This window comes from Rhinatrema bivittatum, chromosome 1 (genome assembly GCF_901001135.1).
Source record: "Rhinatrema bivittatum chromosome 1, aRhiBiv1.1, whole genome shotgun sequence".
Taxonomy (NCBI): Eukaryota; Metazoa; Chordata; class Amphibia; order Gymnophiona; family Rhinatrematidae; genus Rhinatrema; species Rhinatrema bivittatum.
In genome coordinates, this window is record NC_042615.1 from 622,057,921 (window position 1) to 622,066,979 (window position 9,059).

The window sequence follows — 9,059 nt, forward strand, 5'->3', positions numbered from 1 at the left end:
CTAGTTTTAGTACTTCTGCTGTTCATTCACTAACTAGCATTACTCACCCAGTTATCAAATTGAAAAACACAAACACCTAATAAATTTAAAATCCTAATCGCATTTAGCAACCTTTAAATTGAGACATGCCTACTATATACCAGCCTTTAAAACTTTATCAACTCAAACAAATTAAGATGGAGACAGAAGTCCAGCAGTGAGATGACCACTATCCAGTCTTCTGCACCGAATACCACATATGTTACAACTCCCCAAGGAAAAATGTTTTGGCAGCAGAGGTTAGCAAATACATCATGCTCATTTACTGTTCTAGATATGTGGAACAGTCTCTCACAAAATCTTAGAGACGTAAAGAAGATTTTGAGGTTTTAAAAGAAGTTAAAAACATGACTTGTGTCAATGGCTTGGTGAGTGATTAGTAAGAACAGTTTTTGGCAATATTGGTCTGTTGAGATTTGTTTTATTGTGTACAATGTTTTAATGTTATGATTATGTTCTAAATCGCTTTGAGAGATGTAATCAGTAAGGCACTTAAGAAGTATTTTTTAAATAAAATAAATAAATGTATGTTACCTACTTATTGGTAAAAGGTTGTGTGTGTGAACCCGGTGAAAAGAGCTCCTGGCTCTCAAATAAGTCAGAGTAGCAGACCTGGAGGACCTGAGATAGACAAAGAGGTATATAGAGGAGATCTTCAGGGACATAGTAAAGTGGTCCCAACTCCAGTCTAGCAGCCCAAGATAAAGGTCACCTGGCAGGAAGTGATCCCTTAGCTAGGACCTGCCCTTCAGGTGATGCTTTATCCTCCCGCACTGAGGATGTGGCTCCAGGGCTCCATGACTAGGGGGGGAAGGGTTAGGATGGCCACTGTAGTTAGTGATTTGATCATTAGGAAGGCAGAGAGCTGGGTGGCTAGTGGGCATGAGGATCACTTGATAATTTGCCTGCTTGGTGCAAATATAGCGGACCTTACACACCACCTAGATAAGATTTTAGAGAGTGCTGGAGAGGAACCAGTTGTCATGGTATATGTGGGTACCAATGACATAGGAAGGTGCAGGAGGGAGGTTCTGGAGGCTAAAGTTAGCCTCTTAGATAGGAAATTGAAATCCAGAACCTCCAGGATTGCATTCTCAGAAATGCTTCCCATTCCACACGCAGCACCCCTAAGGCAGGCTGAGTTCCAGAGTCTCAATGTGTGGATGACATGATAGGTTTTAGGGTTGTTAAGGAACTGGGGAACATTCTAAGGAAGGGGGAGCCTATTCCAAGGGGATGGGCTCCACCTTTACCAGAGTGGAACCAGGCTACCGGCACTAATCTTTAAAAAGGAGATAGATCAGCTTTTAAACTAGATAATGAGGGAAAGATGACAGTTGATCAGAAGCGCATGGTTCAGAATGATGTATCTTTGAAGGACATCAACAACGCAAGGAAGTTAAGGCATCCTGATAGAGAGATTGCAATAAATGCTAAAATAGTCCAAGGGCCTTTAAGTAAAACAGCAGACAGAGCAGAAAGATTCCAAATCACCCATCAATTGATAAGCAGGTTGTTAAGAGAAACGAAAACTTACTTAGAGATGTCTGTATACAAATGCTAAAAGTCTAAAAACAAAATGGAAGAGTTAGAATGTATAGCAATGAATGCAGAGGTAGACTTAATTGGTATTTCAGAGACCTGGTGGAAGGAGGATAGCCAATGGGACACTGATACCAGAGTATAAATTATTTCGCAATGACAGGATGGCTCAAACTGGTGGAGGGTTGGCACTATATTTTAAAGAGGGCATAGAATGAAACAGGATAAAAGTTAATCAGGAAACAAAATGCACTGTTGAATCTTTATGGATAGAAATTCCAGTGGGAGCACTGCGAGGAGAGGATCACCTTGCTGGTGGCTGAAAGGAATCAGTAAGTTTTTGCTTGGGACATTGCCCCAATACTTTTAAAAAAAACAAAGTTAACTATTTGGTAATATTATTTAGTGTGTTTGTGTTTTTAATAATCAGTAAGGCAGCAAATAAACAGAAGTTAGACTGTATTTTTAAATAATCAGTCAGTAAGGCAGCTAGTAAGCAGAAGTTAGAGTGTTTGTATATTAAAAAAAAAAAAAAAAAAAAAGTAGCCAGAAGCTAGAAATAAGCTAGGAGCAGTGTATACCTAAGTAAAAAGGTTGAAAAGTTCAGTTCAGTTACTCACCTCGGAAAAGTGTTGAAGTAGTGTGATTTGGTTTGATTAGGTACCAATATTTGTAAATCAAGAGAGCAGTGAGTCACTCTGGCTAACTAACTGAAGTTAGACTATTTTAGCCAAAAGATCTTCATTCAAAAATTGGAAGAAGGATCCAACAGAAGAAAATAGGATAATGCATAAGCATTGGCAAGTTAAATGTAAATCACAAATTGGCCCAAACACACAGTACAAAATATCAAAAATGGTTTGCTAGTAACTCTTTATATCAATACAATTGGCCACACCAATATTAATTAAATGTAATACATTTTGTAGTTTTGCACTGAGTCTCCTGTGCAGTATGGAACATTTTAAGACATAATATACAAAAAATTCTAAAAAATAGTTTAAATATAAAATAAAGTACCGTAATGTGACCATTCCATGGTGGGTCTGATTGACATACAGACTCTTTGTGTATTGGTCCTACAAAACTACAAAATATATTACATTTAATTAATATTGGTATGGCCAATTGTATTGATATAAAGTTACCAGCAAACCATTTTTGATATTTTGTACAAGTTAAATGTAAGACATTGATAACACAGGCTAAGAGAGAATTTGAAAAGATGTTGGCCGTAGAAGCAAAAACTCACAGTAAAACTTTTTTAAATATATCCGAAGCAGAAAGCCTGTGAGGGAGTCAGTTGGACCGTTAGATGATCGAAGGGTTAAAGGGGCACTTAGAGAAGATAAGGCCATCGCGAAAAAATTACCGTATTTTCCGTCATATAAAACGACTGGGCGTATAAGTCGACCCCCAACTTTTCCAGTTAAAATATAGAGTTTGGGATATACTCGCCGTATAAGACTACCCTTCTGTGTCACTACATAACCATACTGTATGTGGTACCCAGTATACAACAACCAGCCAATCACGGCAAGCGATGTACCTTACCGGCGATTGGCTGGTTGTTGTATACAAATCCTGCTTGGATTGGTCAGCTCTCCCTGCCTGCCCAGCCCTCCCTGTCTCCAAGACTATCAGAGCGGTAACACATCCCTCTGGCCCACCCTTCTATCCTATTACCGGTACCTCCTTCTCTGCCTCTCAGATCTCGCTCCTGAGGACTGCAGTGAAGCGGCGCAGACGTGCATGTGCGAGATCTGAGAGGCAGAGAAGGAGGTACCAGTAATAGAGATGTGAATCGGAACCGGAATCAGTTCTGATTCCGGTTCCGATTCACATCGTGGGGTTTTTTTCGTCCGGCCCGATCGGGGTTTTTTTTTTTTTTTTTTATCAGCTGCACCCGAGCCGATAAACAAAAAACCCACCCCGACCCTTTAAAACTAATCCCTCAGCTTCCCCCACCCTCCTGACCCCCCCAAGACCTGCCAAATTAATTAAATACAACCCCCCACCCTCCAAAACCTGCCAAATTAATTAAATACAACCCCCCACCCTCCTGACCCCTCCAAAACCTGCCAAATTAATTAAATACAACCCCCCCACCCTCCTGAGCCCTCCACAAGATCTGCCAAATTAGTTTTCTACAACCCCCCCACACACACACACCCTCCTGACCCCTCCAAGACCTGCCAAAAGTCCCTGGTGGTCCAGCGGGGGGTCCGGGAGCGATCTCCTGGACTTGGGCCGTCGGCTGCCAGCAATCAAAATGGCGCCGACGGCCCTTTGCCCTTACTATGTCACTGGGGTCCACCAATGGCAGCGGTAGCCCCTGTGACATAGTAAGGGCAAAGGGCCGTCGGCACCATTTTGATTGCTGGTAGCCGACGGCCCAAGTCCAGGAGATCGCTCCCGGACCGCTCCTGGACCCCCGCTGGACCACCAGGGACTTTTGGCAGGTCTTGGGGGGGTCAGGAGGGTGGGGGGTTGTAGTAAATTAATTTGGCAGGTCTGGGGGGGTCAGGAGGGTGGGGGGTTTTGTTAGATTTTTATTTTTTTTTATATTCTCTCCATAAGACGCAGACATTTCCCCCCCCCCCCCCCCACTTTTGGGGGGAAAAGTGCGACTTATGGAGCGAAAAATACGGTAATTATTCGCCCTATAAGACGACATCCGGCATATAAGATGACCCCCGACTTTTGAGAAGATTTTCAGGGGTTAAAAACTCATCTTATACGCCGGAAAATACGGTAAATGTTTGTTTTTTTTTGCTTCAGTGTTTACTGAAGAGGATGTTAGGGAGATACCCATTCCGGAGAAGGTTTTCATGGGTAATGATTCAGATGGACTGAACCAAATCACGGTGAACCTAGAAGATGTGGTAGGCCTAATTGATAAGCTGAAAAGTAGTTAATCACCTGGACCGGATGGTATACACCCCGGGGTTCTGAAGGAACTCAAAAATGAAATTTCAGACCTATTAGTAGAAATTTGTAACCTATCATTAAAATCATCCATTGTACCTGAAGACTGGAGGTTAGCTAATGTAACCCCAATATTTAAAAAGGGCTCCAGGGGCGATCCGGGAAACTACAGACCGGTTAGCCGGACTTCAGTGCCAGGAAAAATAGTGGAAAGTGTTCTAAGCATCAAAATCACAGAACATATAGAAAGACATGGTTTAATGGAACAAAGTCAGCATGGCTTTACCCAAGGCAAGTCTTGCCTCACAAATCTGCTTCACTTTTTTTGAAGGACTTAATAAACATGTGGACAAAGGTGAACCGGTAGATATAGTGTACTTGGATTTTCAGAAGGCGTTTGATAAAGTTCCTCATGAGAGGTTTCTAGGAAAAGTAAAATGTCATGGTATAGGTGGCGATGTCCTTTCATGGAATACAAACTGGCTAAAAGACAGGAAACAGAGTAGGATTAAATGGACAATTTTCTCAGTGGACTGCCTCAGGGATCTGTATTGGGACCCTTACTTTTCAATATATTTATAAATGATCTGGAAAGAAATACAACGAGTGAGGTAATCAAATTTGCAGATGATACAAAATTGTTCAGAGTAGTTAAATCACAAGCAGATTGTGATAAATTGCAGGAAGACCTTGTGAGACTGGAAAATTGGGCATCGAAATGGCAGATGAAATTTAATGTGGATAAGTGCAAGGTGATGCATATAGGGAAAAATAACCCATGCTATAGTTACACAATGTTAGGTTCCATATTAGGTGCTACCACCCAAGAAAGATCTAGGCGTCATAGTGGATAACACATTGAAATCATCGGTTCAGTGTGCGGAGGCAGTGAAAAAAGCAAACAGAATGTTGGGAATTATTAGGAAGGGAATGGTTAATAAAATGGAAAATGTCATAATGCCTCTGTATCGCTCCATGGTGAGACCCTCACCTTGAATACTGTGTACAATTCTGGTCGCCGCAACTCAAAAAAGATATAACTGCAATGGAGAAGGTACAGAGAAGGGCGACCAAAATGATAAGGGGAATGGAACAGCTCCCCTATGAGGAAAGACTAAAGAGGTTAGGACTTTTCAGCTTGGAGAAGAGACGGCTGAGGGGGGATATGATAGAGATCTTTAAAATCATGAGAGGTGTAGACTGGGTAAATGTGAATCAGTTATTTAGTCTTTCAGATAATAGAAAGACTAGGAGACACTCCATGAAGTTACCATGTAGCACATTTAAAACTAATCAGAGAAAATTCTTTTTCACAACGCATAATTAAACTCTGGAATTTGTTGCCAGGGGATGTGGTTAGTGCAGTTAGTGTAACTGGGTTTAAAAAAGGTTTAGATAAGTTCTTGGAGGAGAAGTCCATTACCTGTTATTAATCAAGCTGACTTAGAAAATAACCACTATTACTAGCATCAATAGCGTGGGATATACTTAGTTTTTGGGTACTTGCCAAGTACTTGTAGCCTGGCTTGGCCACTCTTGGTCTGACCCAGTAAGGCAATTTCTTATGTTCTTATGGGGACGAGTGAGATGATCATATTTGCTGATACAAAATTATTCAAAGTTGTTAAATCACAAGAGGATTGTGAGACATTGCAAGACTGGGCATCCAAATGGCAGGTGACATTTAATGTGGACAAATGCAAAGTAATGCACATAGGGAAGAGCAATCCAAATGATAGTTACATGAAGCAAGGCTCCACATTGAGAGTCACCCTCCAGGAAAAGGATCTAGGCATCATCATTGAAATCCTCTGCTCAGTATGTGGCAGCAGCTAAGAAAGCAAATAGAATGCTAGGAATTATTAGGAAAGGAATGGAAAATAAAACAGAGAAAACTAATGCCTCTGTATTGCTCCATGGTGCAATTCTGGTCACCACATCTCAAAAATGATATAGCAGAATTAGAAAAGGTACAGAGAAGAGCAACTAAAAAGATAAAGGGGGTGGAATGGCTCCACTAAAAGGAAAGACTAAAGAGGTTAGAGCTCTTCACCTTGAAGAGACAGCTGAAGGGACAGAATAGAGATCTAAAAAAGTCATGACTGGAGCAGAGCAGGTAAATGCAAATTGGTTGTTTACTCATTCAAAAAAAAATAATAAATAACGACTAGGGGACATGCTATGAAGTTGTTAAGTAACACATTTAAAACAAATTGGATAACATTTTTTCACTCAATGCACAATTAAGCTCTGGAATTCATTGCCAGAGGACTGCGATAAACTCAGTTAGCAAGCATGCCTAGGTTTAAAAAATGTTTGCACAAGTTCCTGGAGGAAAAGGCCATAAACCGTAATTAACCAAGTAGACTTGGAAAAAAGCCATTACTTATGCCTGGGCATAAGCGGCATGGAATCTGACTACCGTTTGGGATCCTGGATTGGCCACTGACAGAAACAGGATTTTGGGCTTGATGGTCTGACCTAATATCGCAGTTATGTTCTTATGAGCATTGTTTAACTTGTCCACTTTACATGTGCAAAATATACAGGCTAAAGAAAAATCCTCACAGCACTACAGCCTACCAGATTTACAAAACTCAGCTTGCAGCACCCTTTTTACAAATCACGACAGTAACAGAAAATACATAGAACTAATTAAGTGCTATGTTCAGAGTCAGTGAGGCATGGTCGTGCTGCAGAGGTAGTGCACTCAAATCCAGGGAGAGAGGGAAGATGATTGCCAGCATCCTAGCAACCCCTGCCAGCCAATAAGTCATGCAAAGGGTGTACTGGTGCCCTTCCAGCCGTCGCACTGGCAAAGGCCCCCTGAACTACTTAGGCATGCCATCTGGGAAAGAGGCAACAACAGACAGCTGAGGAGGAAAAAAAGGAGAAAGATGAAAACAAAAACCACTATACTATACACAACAGCTACAAAACAATCCAAGTCTCCACGATTCAACAAGTCCTCAATAGTGTTAGGATAAAATAAGCAAAGGACAGCTCTCTCTCTCTACCATCCTATTCATAAATCAATATGCAAGGCTTTCATTGTGCTGCCCCTGTCTAGGAGTGAGCCTTTGTTGATGGCATCAGCAAAGGAGGCAGCAGTAGCACTATGTCCAGAGCTCAAAAAGAGCAAGCCAGAAACCCCCCAGCCTTTTCCGAGAACACAGCACTGACAAAGAAGTTTTGTTGGAGCTTTGCAGAGAAATGTCCTGGTAGATCTAAACTAAGTAACACATGAAAGAAAACCTACAAGGTGAGAGAAGACATGTGCCAACACTGTACCAGACTCCTAGTATTGACTCCTTTTAAGCCAAATGATAAGGCATGCATAGCTATACATAAAGTGCACAAAAAGGCAATTTCTACACAAACTCAGACATCAAGAAATTATATAAAATGTGTTTTTGTACGCACTGAGCAATATAAAACTTTTAAATGTCTCAGTCAATTGTCAACGACCTTTGTCACAAAGTCTACCCATGACCTACTGTAAAAAGAATAATTAAAAAAAAAAAAAAAAGCCTGGCCCTTAACTACAACAATGGCTATGTGGAAACGTCCCATCCTTGCACAAAAGGTAGAAAACCCACCAACGAATCATGGGGTGAGCCCCTCAGTTTCCAAGTAAAACTCTTGTCAGTCAGCGAGCTTCAGTTCAGCGGGACTCCCCACTACCCCTAAGCCTACAGGAAGTTTTCACGTTCACCTTCATTTGGAGCTTTGGAACTTTAGCCCGCACCTCCCAATAAACTGCACTTTACTACAACCAAAAGTCTATTTTGCATTAATTTCAAATCTGAGAGGGGGGGGGGGGGAAGAGACAACTTCCTGGTCCGAATGTGCAGTGGGGGGTGGTGATGTTCAGAAGCAAAGCGGCAAGAGATCCACGGGCTGCAGGAAGGGTGCAAAAGCCGACGACCTCGGGGGAGGGGGTCGGGGAGCGAAACCCCAGCAGGACGGGACAATGCACAGCAGCCGTTCTTACCTGCCGCTCGCCTCCGCCCGCTACTCAGCTGTCGTTCAGCGCCAGACTCATAACCAGCTGCCCGTCCTCGCCTGCCACGGCAACCACCGATTCCCGACCGACTGGCTGGCCGACTAGCCCCACTTCACTCTTCTTCAACCTCCTCCGCCCCTCTCCTCTATTACACTTCCCAGGCTGGCTTCCCAGCAGCAGCCATCTTCCCCCAAGCGCACACACTCGTACCTACGGCGCAGGCGCGCGGGCCAAAGAGGGTTTGTTTTTTTTTGCGCCGTCCCGTCCCCACGCGCGCGCACCAGTGCCGGCAGCCGACGTGATAAAAGAAAGTGCACGCGCGCGGCTCGCGATAGCCGGAGTAAGAAACGGCTTTGCTACTTTAATGGGTTTTTTTCTGTCCCTATGGGCCTGATTCACTAAGTATTTTTCCATAGACACAGAATGGGAAAAGAGCCTTTGTGAATCATCCCATATTCGGTGACTTTTTCAATCCGATTAGCTGGGTGGGTTTTTTTCTTTTCTTTTTTTAATTTAACGACAAATCGCGCGACTGTCTGATAGT

The 9,059-nt window shown here is 42.6% G+C and overlaps 1 protein-coding gene across 1 annotated transcript in view; it reads right to left on the minus strand.

The window, feature by feature from the left end:
* The window catches only part of LOC115073295 (adenomatous polyposis coli protein-like), a 459,579-nt gene extending 450,849 nt beyond the window's left edge, over nt 1-8,730 (minus strand). Inside the window, 1 exon segment of the mRNA XM_029571606.1 lies at nt 8,504-8,730. The gene's annotated coding sequence lies outside the window, so the exon portion shown is untranslated.
* Nucleotides 8,731-9,059: the final 329 nt, after the last annotated feature.